Source organism: Eschrichtius robustus, chromosome 2 (genome assembly GCF_028021215.1).
Source record: "Eschrichtius robustus isolate mEscRob2 chromosome 2, mEscRob2.pri, whole genome shotgun sequence".
In the NCBI taxonomy this organism is placed as follows: domain Eukaryota; kingdom Metazoa; phylum Chordata; class Mammalia; order Artiodactyla; family Eschrichtiidae; genus Eschrichtius; species Eschrichtius robustus.
In genome coordinates this window covers 99,427,456-99,448,027 of record NC_090825.1, presented here as the reverse complement: position 1 = coordinate 99,448,027, position 20,572 = coordinate 99,427,456, and the positions used below count along the sequence as shown (strand labels likewise).

The window sequence follows — 20,572 nt, the reverse complement described above, 5'->3', positions numbered from 1 at the left end:
TTCTTCTCATGGGTGAGCTATCTCCAGAGTTCACTCATGTTCCACTCTAGGTGCAACGAAGGTATCTTCCAGCCTCCACTGTGTGGGGCTAAATCAGAAACCCTAGGATGCCGTATTTGGACTAATCCATGCTTTCAGACAGTAGTACGCCATTAAATGTTTAACAAGCAGCTCTCCGTGGGGGAAAGCCCCTGATTTGTGTCATTTACCGATTTCAGTGGTGTAAATACTCCCAACAAGACTGATTTCACTGAACAGGGAAGGTGTGTGACCAGCGGGGCTCTCATAGCCCTGTGAGCTGACTCCACACACACTGCACAGTGTCATTCTGCAAGCTGCCTTTTATCAGTAACGTAGGTCATATTTTCCCTTCAATCTGATTATGGTGAAGTTTAATTTCTCAATTGGTTTAGAATTGGGGTTGGCAAGAGGAGTGCTAATTATTTGTTCCCCTCAAACACCAAAATATATAGAAGTCCAATATATGGGCCATTTACAATTTACCTTTATAGCTCTATAAGCAATATAGTAAGTCAACCATACTAGGCACTTAGCAAATACAAACAAATACATAAATTTGATTTGGTAATGTTATAGGGATATTTCCATATATATATATATATATATATATATATATATATAAAATAGCATGATGTGCAACCTTCATTCAAACAATGTAGGCTTTTCTGTTAAAAAATCATTTCGCTATACAAGGTAAATGAAGACATTTCTCATGCTAAAGCCCTGGGAAATAAAAATAGTAAGGTCTTTTATTATTAACCTCAAGTATTTCTACTGAAAGCATTTGGATCTGTTTTCTTCACAGACATATGGGAATCTCACAATATATGTAGATTGAATGAAATACATTTCCAAACAGTTTAATACTGAAACATTAAGCACAAAATATTGCATATGTATGATATAAAGTCCCTTCTTCTTGTAAGTAAGCAAGGTATCTATGGAATACGCACTTGTTCAGCTTGAGGTGCAAGGAAGGCATCACAATTGAGTGACTATTTAAATTGCTTACACTTGTTTTAACAGACAAAAATATTACATAAGTGGCTATGTTAAAACTTGGTAAAAAGCTACTTTGGCAAGTTGTATATAAATGTCAGCTTAAATACGCTCCTTTTAGAGTTTATTTGTAGTTACAATTACACTGAATTTTAGATGTTGACATTTATATTCACAGCTATTTTTCCCTATTCTGATATGTTTGATAAGTAATTAAACTTTTTTTTTCAAAGAGGAATTACTACCATGAGAAAAACTTTCTATTTTCTTTGGAGTTTAATGTGACAAGAGATTATGAAAAAAAATATTTTTTTCCACATAATAGCTACCAACCACCCTCCAACCTCGCATCTATTAAGAAAAGAGGTGGCATAAGAGATGAACAGACAACTGAGCCAAAGACAAGCAAATATATAACTTTAAGTCAGCCACACAGTTTAACTACTCAGTTGACTTCTTCCTCCATGATGCCCAATGAGAGCATAATTACAGATTTTCAGTCAGCAGAAATGAAAGTACAACAAAACTCTGTCATAATGTGGTAAGTAGGGTCGGAGAGAATCACTCATGTAAAAGGTGGTGATGATATTACAAGGATAATGAAAAGAACTAGTCAAGTCTAAACAACTAGAGGGTTTGTAATTCTGTGGGTCTGGCTGTGTGTTCCAAATCTATCGATCTCAAGCTGGAATTTGGCACCACTACCCTGTCTTAAATGTAGAAGGGGGAAAAATACTTAGTTCCAAGATTATTTTGGATTTCCTGTATAGTGACAGTAATTCAGGCATCTCCTGATTAGCTGTCATCTGCCTCATCTCCCCTATGGAGAGTGCTGGGAAGGATGAATACCAAGAATATGAGAATGTTCCTCAATTTGCCTGGCTCCTCCAGAAGGGGTCTCACTCTTCTCTCTGTATCCAGCCTCCTCATTAGACCACCTTCCTTTAAAAATGTGGGCTGGGTTGAGAATGAAAACCAATCTTCAATCACTATCATGCAAATGTGCATTATCATGGGACGCGTAATGCATGGTTTTATTGTATTATGTTCTTCAACACGAGAGTATTTTAACAGACAATCCAACACACCATATCCCTGAGTTTGTAGATTATAAATTAAATAAAGAAATGTTAGAGGAAAAAATAAACACAAAATTGGTTCCTCAATTATTACTAATCTACCACTTCTCCTGCTCTTTCCTCTCTTTTTCTAAATTTATTTATACAAAAGCTTCTATATATATCTGGAATAAATAGCTTCACCCCCTTCTATTCTTTCCTTTACACACTAAACTATTAAGTACCATAAAAATCTCTTTTGTAAAAAGTCAATTATTGAATTGAAGAAAACCTATCCACTGAAAATGCCTGTCAACATTATATATGTCTAGCCCTTTGATTATTTGTACAAGTAAATTTGATAGACAATGGCAACAAGCCAATATACACAATCACCAACAGAAACTGAGCATTTATGTTATTAAGTATCACATTATTAAGTATTCATCATTACCACAGGCCAGAGTTAACAGAAACAGTAAATGAGCAAAGTTATGGGGGAAGGCTGGAGTGCTATCAGTGGAAAATTAGGGGAGATGTGAACAGTGAGAAGCATATCCCTTTTGCCTTATAAAGTTTCTGAAATTTTCTGTTCTTCTACCAGCTTTTTATCTACACTCAGGCTCCATTGATGGCTCATTAGAGCCATCTTGGTTTTTTTTTCCCAATGCTTTTCTTTTTTCTAGCATTGGCCCTTCAATACCTATTCCCTTAACATGTTCACTGTCATAACTCACAAAGGAAATGGAAGAGTTCACAGATAAAGAAAGGCATATTTCTTATAAATAAAAAATACCACTCAACCTTATCACTAAAATACCATTTTCCAATCAGAATAGCAAAAGTGAAAACGTTTATAATAATTATCTTGGCAAGCATGTAACCCAAAGGGGGTATTTTATTTAGATAGTTTGGTAGCCAATGTTTGAAAAGAGAATACAAAAAGGTTGCTTGGTCTCAGCACAAGCAGCTGAACCTTACATTTATGTCACCAACCTGGGGCACTATGAAATCTTTGTGTGGAAGCACGTGGCATAACAATTTTGGTGGGTAATTTTAAATGAATTAAAATGAAAAATAAAGATACCATTTGGCCCTCAGTTCTACCTCTAGGAATTCATTCTATCTGTGTATGCATCTATTTATACATATACGTTCACTAAAGTACTATTTGTTATATATGTATATATGTGTAACTATAGATATACTCTCATCATGTATATAAGCATGCTAATTTAAGTATCATTTGTTAAAGCACTGCTTGTAAGAAATAAGAAAAGGAACAAAAACGAATTCTCACAAACTAAAAGAAACAAAGCAAAACAAAAATACAAAACAAAATGAAATGTCCATCAATGGGGAACTGAAGTATACACAGTGCAGCTCTGAAAAAAACTGATGTAGAAAGGTCTGCAGGTACTGCTATGGCTGACTAAGAAAGATTAAGAAGCTGTATTTTTAAACAACACCAAAAATACAGAACAGTGCATATGGTGGGATCAAGCTTACAATGAAAATCCCTTAGGAAGATTCTAAGTTGGAGATTAATATATCCTTTTTCCATAATCCTAACACAGTAAGTTTTATAATTCGAACACCTTTTTCCCTCCAGCCTTGGAAAAGATTCACTATTTGATTAAGCACTAGATGAAGTAATTGTCTTGCTTTGAAAGTCCATGTTGTATGTATAGTGAAAATAATAATGTAAGTATGCACATATATAAATAATAGAATCACATTCAATTTTAAGTGGTGCTAATATTATAGAATGCTGGGGGGAGTAGAGATCACTGAGACTAGATTTAGACACAGAATATTTATGTGCTCACTCTTGAGCATATGGACACTGTACAGATTATATATTTAAACCTACTTCCCAATAACCTTTGCTATGCTGAGTTTGCATACCTAGCTAAACTCCATAAGCCAAAGGGCTTATGTTGGAAATCCTCTGAAAATAATACACTTTTGAAAAAAAATAAGGTGTGTGTGTGTATGAAGGTTTTACACAAGGATAAACCATATGTGTTGAGACAGTAGGACTGCTAATGTTCTGGAATTTTGGAATGTAAAGAAAAACATACTTGGAACGTAAAGAAAGATATATTTTTTGATATATCTTTGTATTTAAGTTTTCGCCATGTGTATGTGTCATTTAAAAAAATCACAACACACATCCTTAGAGAAACAAAGGTATCTAGAAATAGGGGCAAAAAAAAAATTTAGGAAGGGGCATCTGTAGTCAAGAGCACTGATCACCATCTATTTGACTTAGGCCTAAGTTTATGGTGAATGTACTTCTATAAATAATTATAAATCAAATGTACAACCCTACAGATAAAAAGCCAAAAATCAATGCAGTCTGTTAATGTCACCAGCACCGATGCTCTTTCTCCTGCCCCTTACTGACAGCCATAACAAGTTATATTTCTCATACACAGGTGTTTCTCATGGTTGTCTGACTGCTCAGACCACCTCTAATCTCACATCACTTTATCCTTCAGGTCACAGCCATGTGACATTTTTCTAAAGTGAAAGATTCCTTGGCCTAAACCTCTTCAGTGTCTCCTCCTCACTGTCTAGGTAAATTCCAAACTTTTAAACAAGCCTGTGAATTGTCCCCTAACAAACTCCCCTTCCTCCTAGTAAAAGAATACTTGAATGTTAACTGGGCACATAGCCACCCTCTTCCAAAAGTCTACATTTCCCAGATTCTTGTATGACTAGTAGGTGTGACACACAGTGGACACCTAGCCAATGGAAGATAAGTGGCGTGTTCAACTTCCAGAAAATATCTTTAAGGGAGGAGTTTTTGATCCGCTGCCCTTTCCTCCTTTCTGCTGCTTGAAATGTTGACACAGTGATTGAAGCGGCCATCCTAGACCACAAAGTAGGAGATGAACACTGAAGATGCACAGGACTACCTACCTTATATGGGAGAAAAGTTGATTTCCCACTCATTCAAACCCCAGTTAGATTGAGAATTAGCTTCTCAGAGTTAAGTCTGATCAGAAAGAATACAAAATATCCTCTGTGACCTGATCTCGACCTACCTTTCTAACTTCATCTTTCATCACTCCTACAATTGCACTCTACATTGCAACTGTATCTAACTACCACTTCCCATCTCGTTTCTTATTTCTATATATTAGTATAAGTTGGTCCCTGTTTCTGAAATGTTCTACTCCTACCTCTACTCAGCCTCTGCTCCTTTGCATGGGAAGCTAGACAAGGTACTCATCAGAAGACAAAAATAGTCTCTCCCCTGGACCCACAGTACATAACAGGTTTGACAGATAATAGTTGCCTCCGCAAAGTTCAGAAAAATCTTAGAGCTAAAGAAAATCTTGTCAACCTATTGCCCACTCTCACTGGTCTAGGAGGGGAGAAACAGGCAGAAAGAATTTAGAAGAAATACTATGGAGATAAAAAGTAAACCTCAAATATCATTATGAATATCTTTACAGAAAGAGAGAACAATATTCCTTTTTAGTGGATGCAGTATATTCTATGAAAATATGTAATGAAAAATAAGAAAGGGCTCTCATATATTAAACATTTTATTACCACATTTAAAACTCCAGTAAAAAGATAAGAAGGTAAAGTCCCAGAAAGTAGGATAAAATGACTGAAATGGAAAATAGGAAAGAAAAGATAAAAACATTGTAGGGTTAACCTGGGACATTCTATAATCAACTCTTAGGAATTATCAGAAAGAGAGAAGAAAGCTTGAGGAGAGAGAAGTATCAAAAACAATATGTAAACACATCTCAAAACAGTAACTTATACTAAGTACTCATTGAACTATGCATATAGTCATTCTTTATCTCATGTAAGCCAATCATAATCACTGACCACATACTACTTGTCAGAACATAATGTTAGGCACTGGAGAGAAAAGATGAGTAAGATAATGTTTCTGCTCTTCATGATCTTATTTATGAAAGAAGATAGACATACAAAATCGTAATTACAATATGATGACATTAAGTATAACAATAAACGTTTGTAAGAGGTCTGTAGGAGAGTACAGGAGGAATACATAATCCATCCTAGAGTTAAGCTGGAATTTCACAACGTAACATTTATGTGTTATATTTATGAGTTAATACAGTATTGTTCCTTACTTTTTATTTTCTTTTAAATCATTTCCCATAAAATGCATTTTGGTGTTTAATTTAGTGATATAAAACCTTTATAATCTATGTAATCTAAATGCCATTGAGCAAAACCAAATAATCCCATTGCTTTTTTTAATTGTGTAAGTGTAATATATACAGACAAATATAAAAATCCTAGTACAGCTCAATGAGTTTTTTCAAAGTGAACACAGCCATGTGACTAACAGAGACCAAGAATCTGAATATTACCAGCACCCCAAAAGATCCTTTGTGCCCCTTATAGTCACTGCCTTCTCTGGAGGGAAACCACTTTCCTGACATCTAGTAGTATGGATTAGTTTTACCTATCCTTGAACTTTATAAAAAATGGAATCATATTCCATATGCACTCTTGTACCTAGTTTTTTTGGCTGAATATTATGTGATAAGATATTTCTACATTGTTGGATATATAGTTTTATTTTAAATAAACCTTTTTTTATAAGGAATGTTTTCCGATTTACTGTATTTTTGTGAAAATAGTACAGAGAGTTTCAGCCTGATTTTCCCTATTATCAGAATCTTACATTAATATGGTACATTTGTCACAATTAACAAATCAATATTGATACACTGTGGTTAACTAAAGCTTATATTTACTGAAATTTCCTCAGTCTTTCCCTAATGTCCTTTTTCTGTTCCAGGGTCCCATCTAAGACATCACATCACATACAGTCATGATGTCTCTTTAGGCTTTCTTGGTTGTTATAGTTACTCAGACTTTTCTTGTTTTTCATGACCTTGGCAGTTTTAAGGATTATTGGTCAAGTATTTTGTGGAATGTTACTCAATTGGGATTTATCTCATGGTTAGACTGAGGAAATGTGTTTTCGGAAAGAAGACTGCAGAGGTAAAGTGCCATTGTCATCACGTCATATAGAGGGTATTTACTATCAATATGACTTATCACTGTTGACGTTCGTCTGAATCACTTGGCTTCAGATAGTGTTTGTCAGGTTTCCCCACTGTAAAGTTACTCTTTTTTTCTCCCTTTTCATATTACAAAGAAAGTAATATGTACGAGAAAATAACAAGCTTACATAACTCCAGAGCATAGCATCTTAACTGCTGTACTACATAGAAACCTACATGACAAGGACATTTACCACAGATCCAATGTATGATATCTATGTAGAATATAAGTCCAGAAAACACAGACACCATTGTAAATGTGTTTTTCTCACAGAATCATCTAAATTGATTGTCAAAATAGTTAATTAACTTGATCTTTAGATCAGTGTGCATCTATAGAAATAGTCTTAGATTGCATTTACACAAAGCCACGTGAAAGAACTAGAAAGTAGTCATATAATTCATATAAAAGTCATCTGAAGATCTGGGTTAGTCAAATTTTGGATGATTTTAAAAAATTTTTTAATTCTTTTTGCACGTGTAGACCTAGTTACAGAGTTTCTAAAGAAAATTTCCAAAAATACATACTACATACTATTAAGAATTGATATTACAAACACAGAAGAATACTGAGGGAATTTATTCATAGAAGATTATAATAGATTACATTATTTAATGTATTAAGGAATACCTTATTGAGAACATAATTAAAAATAAGTGGTTGCTATCATTTTATCTCATAAGAAGACAAAATTTATGAGTCCAGTGGGACATATGCCTGAAGAATACGTAGTGTTAACTCTTTCTCTAGTTTAATGTGTAAAATATTCTATTACCCTAACAGCCCAGAAAACAACATACTATATTTTCTATATATTATACTGTAAATTATATAATATACCCTCAAGTCTTAAATGGTATTCGGTAATTTAAATTACTTTCCAAATGGCCAGTGGCTGAAGTTACATCTTTTCATTTTATGTTTAAACCCAGTTTTCATGCTCCTTTTTGAACTGAAGTAAAAGTAAGACACTGGATAACTCATATCTCCTGTACACTCAGTAGTAACAGAAATGGCAGTGATCTTCAAAAAAGATTCTGCTGTCTTCATCCATCCCTGAGGCAAAACGACTTGATCTTCATGCTAGCTTTGAATTATGTGGGCTGCCCTGACTGTCATACACCATAAATCTGAATGATCAATCTAAATCAGCAAGCAATACATTGAAACCTTCTTAGAAAAACGTATGCCATTAAAGTTCAATCACCTTAAAACTGATATTCATACTGAACTTCAAAAGAATAGGAGAAAACTATATTGAGCTAGAGCTAAAATGTTCCCAAGTTTATTTTCTACATGACTTAAATTAGATCTTCTCCTAATCCAGGTGTGTGCTGGAGCCAGTTCATACTGGCTTGCAAGAACCATTTGTTACTTTTTTGGAATTTGTGAGCCTACTGTTAAACACAGACATTATTAAAAATTAAATTATGTAAAATTACAATTAATCATATTAAAAACAAAGGTAATAAATATTCAAAACTCTTCAATCCTAACTGTACTATTATATATAACCTTGAGGTCATTTACATCTATTGTGTGTGGTAGAAATTCTACATATGGTGTGCTACTATGCATCTCTTCCCAATTCCACATTCAGTGACATCAGGTTACTAGTTTGAAATAAGTCATATAAGTCATGGTGGGAACATTTACACCATGAAAATAAGAAAAGAAGCAAATGTTATAAACCAGGGTTTTGCCTACCCATCTCAGAGAACTAGTGGTTCAACATTTATCAGCACACCATCAACCAAGCCCATATTTAACCCTCCCCCTTGCTGACTCGATCTGCACCCCCCTTCCTCAAATTTCTTAGTGTTGATTCTCTTTAGAGATATTTGTTTTGGGTAAACTTTCAGCTTTGCACATCACACTGATTCATTTAAAAATAATAGATATTTTTATTCTTTTGAGAGAAAAGTAGAAAAGCAATGCCATTCCAAAAAATCATTTCTCAGGGAGAGAGCTTCTATGTGAGTTTACCAAATTGTTAATGTAAAGAAAGGTAGGAGAGCTTACTGATGGTAGACAGAAATGGGTTTAATCCATTTTACTACCTACTACACTGGTAGCATATTTAATCTAAGGCTTGAATCCTTGTTTCCTAAAAAACAAAAAATGTGGCGATACCCTATGTTATAGAGTTTTTGTGATGACTACTGTGAGATAATAAACATGAAGTTGCCACAGATGCTCAGTAAATATCACCTATTTTTTTATAGTGCACACCTAGGTTTGGCAACGTATCACCATTGTGAAAATAGAAGGTATGGTTCAAAAATATCTAATGAGTGCAAAGTAGATTAACCTTTTCTAAATTCTGCTTGCATATTTATACTGAATATATATATGTATACATACATACATTTAGCAGTGCTCCTAAAAACTTCTCATATTTTTCTTCATTATCCAATTTCAGTAAATTGCTAACCCATTCCTCTCCAAAGTGCTATATCTAATAGTGTAATGAGACCTCTCAGTTCTACCTCTGTAATGTGACTAAATATGCGTTTATTGCTGTTTCATTTCTCTGGTAGTACCTAAGTCAGGATCTCAATACTTCTCCTCTACAAACTAACAAAATTATGTAACCTGGTAATTTCCTCATAGTACCTGTATATACCAGTTGTTTGTAAAGTACTTTAGGAGATGATATTAAGATGAAGCATGACACTCAGATACTTTTACAAAGGCCTGCAACATCTTCTAGGCTGTATAGAATTAAAAAGAATTATAAGTTTTTAAAGAGGGTTCAGAAATCAGCCAAAAGCAATTACAGATTATACAGTTATCTATGGATAACTCTTTTAGAGACTTGAATTATTAAAGAAATAACCTGAAGGGTGACATTACAATGGATGTCAATAAGTTAAGGCCTAGTAGTCAAAGGAATCAGTCAAATGCAGTCTATCAAGCCACACACCAAAAATAAATGAGCTTACATTTTGGTAAGTGATTAATTATATCAAAGTGTAATTATACACAGAACAATTTCTTGGCAGAGGCTGATATTTATCACCCAAATATAAAGTGACTCTTTTTATGAACTCTTTTTTAAAAAATCTCTTTGAAAACTAAGTAGATTTTCATATATCTGGAATCTTTTAACTGTCATCTACTTGAAGATTGGAAGACATCACAAAGCTCTTTTGCATCCTACAAATATACGATTGATGCCATGACACATATGGGACAGCAGTTGAATACGTAGGGGCAAAACTTGTCCATGTAGTCAATATTTCCTTCTTAAAACTTCTCATCCTATGCTTTTTCTGTCAGGGCCTTATTCTAATTCTTTCCTTAATCTTAACTTCATTTTGAGGTTCATACAAAAGTTTCAGGCAGTTGTCTGAGCTTTCTTGACTTATTTGCTAATGATGTCTCTTTTACCTGGATCGTCCCCCTCTTGCAAGCTAAAAATTCTACAAATCCTCCGAGGCTATACATTCATTCTTTCATCCGTTTAGCAAAGAGACACGCACTGATGAATAAGATGGTCATTTTTCCTATCCTTATGAAGTTCCAGTATGGAGGTAACAAAAGAAAATTTAAAAATAATTTAAAAATAAATGGCTGCAATTGTGATAGGTGCCAAGATGGAAAAGTTAGAGGTAATATTTTCTAAAAATCTATAAACAACATGACTGAAACGTTTTTGACTCTTTATCCCTCACAACCACAAAGATATCGTGGTCATTTTTTCCTCCTGTCTCTAAACCCCACATCATTCTTTTATTTCAATAATATTTTAATAATCATTCTATATTTATCACACTCTGGTCTGTATTACACTTATTTGCAATCTGAACTTATCCTCCTCTTTGGGGGATTGTGAGCAACCCCTGAAACATCTATTCCTCTCAGATAATCAGTCTAAATCAATCATGGTCCCCACAGTAGACAATAAGACATAAAGGGGGGACTGCTGGGCTGCCTCCAGGAAAAAATGTCCTCTGTCTTAACAAAGATAACTGCAAGATTACATGGTATGTTTTTTCTTCTTCTGGTCATTGATATTCAAGATGCAATGCCTGGAAGTACTGCAGATAATTAGTCATCAGAGTGAGCATGATACCAAAACCAAGGATGACACAATGGCACAATAAAGGAAGCTTGCCTCTTGATGATATCATTGGGCTGCTGAATGAACCAATCCTGGGGTACCCACAGACATACCTATCCCAGAACCTGTTATTAAGTGACTTTCAAATTCCCCTTTCTGGTTAAGCCAGTAATTTGCAGCAAATAGTGGTATATTACATTACTAGACTGTAAACATGCTAAGGATGGAGACTATGTCTTTTTCATCTCCATTATTTCTAGTATCTGGTGTAACTTTTGCTCATAATAGCTGGTCAAAAATAGTACCTGGGAAAATTAAAGTTGGATTTCAACTAAAATACTTTTCATTTATAGTGTCTCATTTCTGAGTTTGTGTGTGTGTGTGTGTGTGTGTGTGTGTCCAGGTTGTTAAGCACTACACAGTACGAGCTTTAAAGTGTCAGCTCAATTAGAATGTGTTTCCTATGATGCTATAACACATGGGTTGAACACTTATGATGCTATAAAAAAGACAAAGAGAAAAAGTACTCAATTTTGTTCATCTTTCCTTCACTAAATAAAGGATTCATGTCTTGTTTCCATAACAGGCCATAAACACAGCCAGGTTATCTGCAATTTTTAAAGAAAATAGAAAAGGTCTAAGTGTTAGAGAAGTTGAAAATATTGAACACTCTCCAGAGATGACAAGACATACAAATGTTGGTAAGGCACCTTAGTAAGAAGACAGCCATGGGGATACATATTTGATTTTAGTCAACAGCTGGCTTTAGATGAATAGATTGTTGAGATGAATCTTTTTATGATAAATGAAAGTCAGGGAAGAAGGCTTTCCATCAAAGGTCTCATTTCAAGTAATTTAAATTACCATAAGGTTTATAAACTCAAAGTATAAACCAATAGACGTACACAAACCAGTAACATTATTTTACTATATGAAATATCCTTAATGGCAATGTTCTATCTGAGAAATAGATAGGCATCATCCATTACTCAAAAAAAGGAACAGGAATGACTTTTCAAATGGCAGATCAAATGAAGAATATGACTATGCATCATAAAAAATGAGGTAGGCCTGGTCCTCAGCTCAAAAGTTTATGAAATATTTGACCCAAGTGACAACATTAAATGAAAATATAAATGTGATTCAGTTTTTCTGTTGACTCAGGTGTAAATGCAAGGGCTGGCTGCCACATATCCTGGAAAGCCCTGCTTGCACTCCCTGGGCGTGTTAATCTGCACTATCTATCTGCCTTATACATCTTTAACTCCCATCAGGCTCTTTTATTAAGAACATGAACAAAATTAAACATCATTTGTTATAATACCAGCGTTTGACATTTCCCAAGCTTCTTATTCTTAGAATATTTGAACATTGCCTTTTGCCTCTTTTCCACAGCAGCCCTGCTAAAAAATCAGAGCTCTTCAGAGGACCGATATTCCATACACTGGAGTCAAATAAAAATAATAGCCAGCATTTATTAAATGCTTTCCCTGTGCCCAGAATTAAGCCAAGCACTTTATATACATTATCTCAATGAATATTCATTATGAGACAGTTATTACCATCCCTATTCCCCAAAAGTGGAAATTGGAGATTAGAGAATAGTTAACACACACAGATAGTAAGAGAACGTACAGGTCTGGAACCCAGGTCTCTGAGTTCTACAGCCTCAGCTGAGATGCTTTAGCCCCAAAGCCACCCCCACCCCCTACTTCATCCAGATTTACTGAAGCCTTACCTGGAAAAGAGATCACCTGCTGAGCTTACATTGAAGGTTCATTGGTCCATTTTACACTTTGGGGACATATTCTGTAACATTCATCAGGTTCTTAGTATAGATATTTAAAATACACTTTAATAATTTTAAGGTAAAAAAAAAAGAGAAATCACTACCATATACTTTACAATTTACTAAAGATTTGTAATACTTTGACCAAATCAAAAGAGTGAGTGAATCTTTTTTTTTTTTTTTTTCAACCATGATTCCATTTTCCAGCATTACTAAGTCTAAACAGTTACCTGAATGTAACTTGAACATAACACAATCAGAGGTGGTGGTTTTGACTATCCATGCTCACAGTACAATCACGTAGAGAAGAGAAAGTTTAAATGGGCTGGAGACTGGGCAGGCTCTTTTCAAATGCCTTAAACTTACAGGTAATAAACTAAAGAAGCTGAAGGAGAAAGTTTCATATCCAATATATGTCAATTTAAGTTTTTTTTCTTGTTTTGTTTTCTTACCTAAATGTCTCTTCTTGCTTTCAATCATTTTCTTATCAACAAACTTACATTTGAATTCTTACTCTATTTTAAAAATGAAGGAACATATCACTAAATCAAATATTTAACATTATATTTCTCCTTGAAATTAATTTAACTCTAATTATAATAATTCAAAGAATAAGTTATTTGTTCATTCAGGTTTCAAATATTTATTAGTGATCCACTCTAGTCTTACGCTAGGTACTGAAAAATCAAAAATGAAGACCTAGTTACTGACCTCAAGTATCTTAGAGAAACAGATGTGAAGACAAAAGTCACAAAGTGATATGCTATAGAGGTGAAGGTAAAATGTAGTGGGAACATATGTATAGAAAAGGAAGCTTTCAGTGTGTCTAGAGGTGAGAGGTGGGAGCATGACAAGGCACAGGTGATGCTCACTGAGCATCAGATGATGAGTACCCAGTTGCTTGGGGTTCTTGTCAGAGGGTCACGTTCTGGACAGATGGACCAGCACTCAAAGTGAGAGGCGTGATAGAACTCAGCATAATAGTGAAGTAGCAACAGCTCAATGTGGTTGCAGCAGGATGTGTGATGATGCAGACTGCAGGAAATGAGCTTAGACAGTTGGATAATTAAGGGTTTATGGATAACCCAAGGGAGCTTATAATTTTTTCAATCATCAATGGTTTTCAAGCTGCACTCTGTTCCGCACTGGAGCTACACCGCGGTGCCTTATGTCACCCAGCAACGCATGAAGGGAAGAACCTCTCTGTGGTCACTGCTCTCTTACGTTCCCGTCCCATACATTGAACCTCACATCTAATCAACTGTAGGTAATTGAGATTACACAAAATATCATTTGAAAGAGGAAAATATCATTTGAAAGTGCCCATTAAAATCAGGTATGAAAGTCACTGTTATGGGAAATAGGCAGCTGTTAAGGAATTTTTAACGGGGAAATGACAGGTTCAGATTTGCAGGTGAAAAGATCAAGAGGACCAGTTGGTGGCTGACAGGACTAAGACTGATTAGTGAAGGTGCTGTCCCAAGTGTCCAGGTGAGAAATGGTGACAGCCTGAAGGGACAAAAGAACAAAGGAAGGGATAAATAGTAGAGAAGCTTGGGAGGCAGCACAGACAAGACTTGCTGAACTATGACATATGGAGGGTGAGGAGGAAAGGAAAGTTAGGGAAGGCAGCAGCACTTCTGTCTGGGGAAATGGGTAGACAATATGAGGCTTACCTAAGAGGGAAGGATTGAGGTGGCCGGGGGCAGGAAGCGTGGAGAACCATATGGACTCAGTATTTCACATCCTGGCTTTGAGGTTCTGGGCACAACCCTATAAATATGACCAACATGCAAAAGGATGTCAGCCCTGAGGTCAGGATTGAAAACTATCCTGTGGGTTCACGTTAATGCTCTCCTCAGCTCCGTGACAGAGAGTGAAGCTGCATATGGATGATCTGTCCCTGGCATGTTTTCCAGAGAGAACAGTGACACCTTCTTATACTTGCTGTTTGCATCTGAAGGGATGAAAAAGTCAACTAAAACAGAAGTAAGCTTAAAGTGTTCCTACATGGCCAGAGGCAGATGGAAGGATGTTGTTTTCCACTCTAGAGGCATGCATAGTGTTCTCATGCAGAAACACTGCATGAGGGTCGTTCCTCACATCATGCAGGACGGTGTGACACTGTGACAATGCCACCTGGAAGTGGGGTGCTCCTCTTCCAACCATAGAAAAGCTGGAGAACTTAAAGGAGGAGAAAAAACATTTCCTTCCCTTTCCCATACAGTTTTTAAGCGCTACATAGTACTTACATATTTCTGTCGCTGCTTATCTAACTGCATTATAGTTATTAGTTCTGTTTGCCTCAGCCATTAATCTGTTAGCTCCACCAGACCAGGTACTGTAACTTTTTAATGGTTGAGTCTCTGGCCATTACACACTACCTGGCACACAGTTCTCAATAAACATTTGCTGAATGAATGAATTTAGAAGATTTTTTTTTTTTTTTTTTTTTTTGCATACAGAGAAGACAGGTCATATTCTGCTCAGCCTCAGCATAATTTTAAACTAGAGGAAAGTTTTGTTTAGCTCCTCGCTCTCACTGACTGTCTTTGTTTGCTTGTTTGTTGCTACCATCTTGCTCCCTTCCTACCTCCACCCCTACTCTGTTCCTCCGGTTGCCAAGGCATTGGCCTTACAATGGCCTCTTTTTTAAAATTTTAGGCAATGGCTATTTCTCTTACTTGTTGCCTCTAGGCTCTGCAGGAAGTCAGCCAAATCACTGAGAGCCAATTCATAGACAGCCAATTCCCAGAACGGCAAAGTGAAAAGTGCTTATCCAGTAAGCTAGCTCCACCTAAAGGGTTAAAGCCTAGTAGTGGTTTTATTGGTGAAAGATTCAGGCAGAGGAGCAGAGGAGATGAGTCGTGTTTTGTTCTGTTTTGTCTTGTTTGCTTTTTTTTGAGATTAGTGAGGTCATTTGACAATACCCGTTGTCTACTTTTTAATAAAGATGAGAGTTGGCCAAAAGTTATCCTGTGAAGAAAACAGTAGGACAATTCATGTTCTACCTTTGGCCTCACCTAGCACTCCATTCCTAGGTACATGCTGTCATTCTAGATGTAATTCCTGTTCTCTATCCACATATAAATGATTAGTGCATAAATAAAATGCAATCTTTCCTAAGGTCATACTGCCTTCAAAACTGCTACTGCACTGATGGTGAATTACAAAGTCACTACACAGCATTAGAAGGACTACCTTCAGGAAACCTTTACGTGTGCCTGTCTCATGTTTTTCTTCCCATATGGAATCAGATACATTAATGTCATCGATGTAAACATCCCTGGAGTATCTACAGGTCACAGGTTTAATTCAGTCACATTGATTTAAAATGATAATGAGAATATTTTAAGGTAAGAAATGCTACCATCATTTCGGGGCTTTGGATTTTGAGCATATGAAAGCTTTTCTATATAATTTTTCACTCATCTTAGTCTAGTCAGTTAACCTACAGAAGAAAATAGAATATTATATACATCGATACGTTATAATAGGAAGCAAAATGTTCTTCCTATTCATTAGAAGTTTATTTCCATTTTTATAATCTTCTTAATATAAAACTGATTATAATTAAGGTTTGTTTCTTTCCTAACAATGTTATGATTGAAACAAAGTACTATAACTATAGTAACCAAAAAATTTAAGTAATATTAAAATAATAAAAATAAATTAATTGAATCCAAAATCATAATTAATTATCTTACATTGGTTAATAGGTAATCATTATGTATAAAATGGCTAAGCACAAAAAAATAAGTTACTTACTCATGGTAAATGTCATTTGTTTGCTTGTTCTGAGTTAGTGGAAGGCACAAATGCTGAATTAACTCACTAGATACTGAAGTTTGAAATAAAATCTGTTATTTTCCAATAATAACAAAGTAAGAGGTATAATGATTTCAGAGCTCCTTGAATTTAACTGCATTGATAAGATCTTGGCTTCAATGCTATGAAACACGTGCCTCAGCTCCTCTGAAACAACATCTTCCATTAGGATTGAAGCATTTGCCACTGATCAAATAGTCCACTATATGGGGGTCTTTATTATAAACTGAATAGCAAGAGAGTTGCCCCATTTCTTCCTAATCAGATAGAGAGATAGAAAGGTAGACAGATAGAGGTAGAGATATTTCTAAGATAACTATTACACCATAGGCTCTGTATATTTTGGGGTTTATGTGTTGGGATGTGTGTATTAGAATGTGTGTGTCTGTTGGTGTGTGCGTATACTAGGTTGCGTGTGTGTGTGTGTGTGTGTGTGTGTGTGTGTGGGAAGCAAGAGACAGTTCAGAGTAGTAGTTCACAGCTAGATTGTGGAGTCAGACTGCAGATGACCTGGTTGCTAATCCCAGCTTCACTACCTCCTAGGTACATAACTTTGAGAAGGAGCTTAACCTCTCAGCCAGCCTTGCCTTTAAATGGCATCTTAAGAGAATTTCATGGACTTGTTAGAATTAAATGAGTAAATAAATGGAAAGTCTTGGAACAGTGCCTGGTTCACAGTGTTATTACTTATTGATTACCATTATTGAAATTCTTCTAACCTCTATGTGTCATGAATTTTCCTACAAAATATTGGGTCAAATACATTGTTTAGACAGCTTTTGCATACACGTATGTTTGAAAATATCACATTGCTAATAACTTCATGAATGACTTTGGTAAAATAACCTGTCTGTGATGCCATTCCTATATTTTAAAAAGGGTTACTGTGATGCCTGCCAACATCGGAGGAGGAGTTCAAGAAGAATTAATGAATCAGGCTAAAATTTCTAACAAAGAGGATGACATAATATTGATGACAAAGAGGATGACATATTACGGAATCTCAGTTTTTTTTGTTTTTTTGTTTTTTGCCTTTATGTGTTACTTTACATGCATTTCAAAGCAAACCAACAACAAAACTGCTAAATCAGGGTTCCTTTTGAGAGAGATCTTTTTAAAAACTGTGTGGGAGAGAGTTGAAAGCAGTAAAAAATATAGGATGACATAAAGACAGAGGAAATAGATTCATCTAATAAGAAAAAAAAAGCCAGAAAAAAGCAATACTCAAATGGTAAATTACTTTCCTTTCAATCTATTTCTTTTCATGCTCTGTAGAAAAGGAGTATTCCAGACTTCTATTATGTATGTACATATAAAATTAGGGCTCTTAAATTTGCCCCAGGATCATCCATTTTAAAATATCAGCTCTTATTTTACTATGGTGATATATAAAGATGAGGTTGTGTCTATTTGGAGTCCAGTAAATTCCCTCTGAAAGTTTATATTTTAAATAAATCTTCACCATCCCTTATTCTATTATCATTTGCTCCTTTATGATGAGTCAAGTCCCAACATTAAAAAGCTGTTTATTTGTGGGTGAACACTTAACATTACTGAAAACATAGTTAAACAACTGAGGGATATGGGAGACTTCTCTTTCTCACAATATACCAGACTAGATGGATTAGAAAACCTGAAACTTTTCATGTGGTACATATATATAATGGAATATTACTCAGCCATAAAAAGGAACAAAATTGGGTCATTTGTAGAGATGTGGATGGACCTAGAGACTGTCATACAGAGTGAAGTAAGTCAGAAAAAGAAAAACAAATATCACATATTAACGCATGCATGTGGAATCTAGAAAAATGGTACAGATGAACCAGTTTGCAAGGCAGAAATAGAGACACAGATGTAGAGAACAAACGTATGGACACCAAGGGGGGGAAGGTGGGGGGGGGGCAGGGGTGGTGGTGGGATGAATTGGGAGTTTGGGATTGACATGTATACACTAATATGTATAAAATGGATGACTAATAAGGACCTGCTGTATAAAAAAATAAAATTAAGTTTAAAAAAAAAAGAGAAAGAAAACCTGAAACTTCTCTAAAACACATATTTAGACTTGCTCAAAAAGAAAAGGAACCAGCCAGGTGCCAGAAACAGAAATGTAAGCCAATGAGCTGGTACAGAAACAAACCTTGTGCAAGGTGACTGTCTGCATTACCAAGGGGTTTGGGGCTTGGCACTCTCACGGACCACAGATAATGGGGTAGCGACACCTGCATCAAAGCAGGATGCTAGAAGAGCTGTATCTCTGTGAAGGGGCAGGCAAGAAAAAACAAACATACCTACTGAAACTAGAAGACAAGGACATTTTCCCAAACCACTGGTGATGGGAAACAAAGTGGTTTTCTTTGATAACTTTTTAAAAAACTTTACCTGGGTTTGGGATTCAAATTTATAGAATCTGCACAAAATGACTGTCCCAAGCCAGGGAATTATAAACGCCTATCTAGCAGTGAGCTAGTCATAGCACAGAAGCATCTGGAAAAAATAGAGGCCAGAAGATCTCAGGAGGTTTTAAAGATTTAGATGAACTTATAATCAAATATGACAAAATGTATAAGGAAACAAACCACTATAACTGAGAGTTACACAGAGAACAGACAGCAGGATTAGAAACGCAAGCACTTAATATAATAACAAAAGATAAACTGTGAAATAAGCACGTCTAAAGTGACTAAAAGCATAAAAAATAAACATAGAATAAGATACTGTATACAAATGTAAATAAGCTTACAGGCAAATTAAACATCAAATTAAACAGTTAATGAGGAAAACGAGAAAAAATACATGAGGAAATAAAACAGAGAAATGTAAAGATTGTTAAAATATTAAAAAGTTAAGAGATGTAGATGACAGAATAAGAAGGAACATTTAATAAAAGTTCTGAGACAGAGAGGGAGGGAGGGAAGGAGACAGGAAGAATGAAAATAAGGAAAATAGAATAAGTTAATATTTAAAGAAAGAATGGCTGAGAATTTTCCAGAATTGATGAAAAACATGAATCCTCTGATAGAAGGGAAAAATGAGATGTGAGTGTGATTTGAAAATAAAATGCAAGTCTGCGGTCATCATAATGAAATGGCCAGTGACCAAAGAACATAGAAGATCTTGAAAGCAAACAGAGAAAAAATAGATTAACTGCTAAGAAGTTATGCTAAATTATGCTGACAGCTGATTTCAGACTTTTCAACTGCAACAGTAGAAACCAGAAGATAATGGATTAATATTATTAAAAGACTGAGTGGAAATAACTATTTTCCTAGAATCCTATGCCCAGTAAATGATCTAACATGAAGGAAAAAACAAATATTTTTCAAAATGAAAATAATCAGCGTCTTCTACTAGTTGTTCTTAACTAAAGAACTAAAGGACATGTTTTAGGACTATGGATACTGACCCAGAAAGGACTGAGAAGAAATGGTAAGCAAAGATATTGGGAAGCATCAGAAAATCTAAGTAAGCATTGCCAGTATAACAGAATAACTATACTAATGACCTCTTTAGGGCATATAAACCAAGATGAATGTAAAATATTGAACCATAAAGTAGTGAGCAGAATTAAAACATTCTAAGACCCTTTTGTTGGTCAAGAAGCTTATAGAAACACTTCTAGGTATGTTAAATTTGCATTTTAGAAATGCGTACTTGCAGAAATCAAGAATGCATGTTAAAAAGTAAATGCAGTCTCTAAAGAGCAAGAAAAATAGTGTGTATTTCAAACAAGTT

The 20,572-nt window shown here is 35.2% G+C and overlaps 1 protein-coding gene across 2 annotated transcripts in view; it reads right to left on the bottom strand.

The window, feature by feature from the left end:
- PRR16 (proline rich 16) overlaps positions 1-20,572 on the bottom strand; it is a 167,689-nt gene that overhangs the window by 21,334 nt on the left and 125,783 nt on the right. Inside the window, exon 1 of one of the 2 annotated variants that reach the window (XM_068534278.1) lies at positions 14,683-14,702. The exons of the other annotated variant lie outside the window; for it this stretch is intronic. The gene's annotated coding sequence lies outside the window, so the exon portion shown is untranslated. Of the gene's footprint in view, positions 1-14,682; positions 14,703-20,572 lie in introns of those variants that run through there. 2 annotated transcript variants of the gene reach the window in all.